Here is a 2,124-nt window from a genome sequence, read left to right on the forward strand (position 1 = left end):
GATATTGTTATTTATTTCAACCTCCTGTCTGCCTCATGTGTTCCACGGTCTGCTCCTCGGGGCGGTGCTCCAGTTTAGGGGTGGGCGGCCTGCTGGCGCTCCCGCCGACCTGTGACAAGTGGCGTAGTCGGCAGGATTGCCGCCCTGAGTTGAGCGACCGTGGGCCGAAGGTATGACCAGTTTTTTTTTTTTTTTTTTTTTTTCTCTCTTTTTTTCCCTCTCTCTTTTTTTTCTTCAGCATCCCGCTCCAGGGACTGGAGTGGACTGGTGGGGGAGGATGTCACGGAGTGACGAAAAGGCAGGGCGGAACCTTTTTTTTGAGGGGGTGTTTCCCCGTCGGAGCATTTCCGGTGGGACACCGGGCCGGTTCCGGTTTTGACATGTAATGGTCGATCGCGGGGTAATGAAGGAAGAAACGAGTGTCAGCTGTGAGAGACGAGGGAGGCGATCAGCAATTGGGAAATGTGTCTTAACCCTCTGAGGTCGAGAAACGCGCCGACACGTTTTGCTGGATTTTTTTCACATAGCAGCAACATAAACTTAAATTACTCCGTCATTTATGGTTATACAGAAAAAAGAAATATAAAAAAATAATCTGTGATATTTCTGCTTTTGTATGTGTCCACTTACAATCAAATCAAAACATTGTGCTTTTGTAAAATAAAGAAAATAAACAGGGTGTGCGTTCTGCCTCTCCGTCGCGGTGAACTTTTTTTTCTTGAGCATGTCTATAAACTGAAACATTTACATTTACATTTACATTTAGTCATTTAGCAGACGCCCTTATCCAAAGCGACTTACAAATTAGGACTAAGTTCAGCGAGTCATCATAAAGAGGCAAAAACAACAACAACGCAGGAAGTGCTCAAAATACGAAGTTCAGGTATTATTCAGGGTAGCATAAGCCTGATAAGTGATGTTTCAAAGGGAAAGGATTTTTTTTTTTATTTTTTATTTTTTATAAGGTTAAGTGCTCGCGGAAGAGATTGGTTTTCAGCTGTTTTTTGAATGTTGTCAGGGATTCTGCATTCCGGATGAGGGTGGGGAGAGCGTTCCACCAGCATGGAACTGTAAATGAGAATGTTCTGGAAAGTGATTTTGTGGCTTTCTGTGATGGAACCACGAGACGTCGCTCGTTGACCGATCGTAGGTGTCTGGTAGGGATGTAGACTCGTAGGAGTGAGTGAAAGTAGGAGGGAGCTGAGCCTGTGATAGTTCTGTAAGCAAGCGTCAGTGCCTTGAACTTGATGCGAGCAGCTAGAGGTAGCCAGTGCAGAGAGATGAACAGAGGAGTGACGTGGGCCCTCTTGGGCTCGTTGAAGACAAGACGAGCTGCAGCATTCTGGATCATCTGTAGGGGTTTGGTCGCACATGCTGGGAGTCCAGCCAGAAGGGCATTGCAGTAGTCAAGCCTAGAGATGACCAGGGCCTGGACGATAAGTTGTGTTGCATGCTCAGTTAGGAAAGGCCTGATCTTCCTGATGTTGTGCAGTGCAAACCTGCATGATCGAGCTGTCTTTGAAATGTGATCTGTGAAGGTCAGCTGGTCATCAAACGTTACTCCAAGATTTCTGACCGATCTTGATGGGGTGATTAATGATGACTCTAGCTGGATGGTGAAGTCGTGCTGTAGAGACGGATTGGCAGGGAGGACGAGAAGCTCAGTCTTTGCCAGGTTGAGCTGCAGGTGGTGTTCCTTCATCCATGTGGAGATGTCCGCCAGACAGCTTGAGACCCGTGCAGCTACTGTGGGATCATCTGGTTGAAAGGAGAGGAAGAGCTGTGTGTCATCAGCATAGCAGTGGTAGGAAAAACCGTGTGCCTGTATGATGTGTCCCAGTGATGTGGTGTAGATGGAGAAGAGGAGGGGACCAAGAACTGAACCCTGGGGAACCCCTGTGGTCAGCTGATGTGCTCTGGATACCTCGCCTCTCCATGCGACCTTGAAGGACCTACCTGTGAGATAGGACTCAAACCAGTGGAGTGAAGTTCCTGTGATGCCCAGTGATGAGAGGGTGGACAGAAGGATCTGATGATTCACCGTGTCGAAGGCAGCAGACAGATCCAGGAGAATGAGGACTGAAGATTTGGAAGCAGCTTTTGCGATCCGTAGGGCTTCTGTGA

Source organism: Leuciscus leuciscus (assembly GCF_965113295.1).
Source record: "Leuciscus leuciscus genome assembly, chromosome: 20".
Classification (NCBI taxonomy): Eukaryota; Metazoa; Chordata; class Actinopteri; order Cypriniformes; family Leuciscidae; genus Leuciscus; species Leuciscus leuciscus.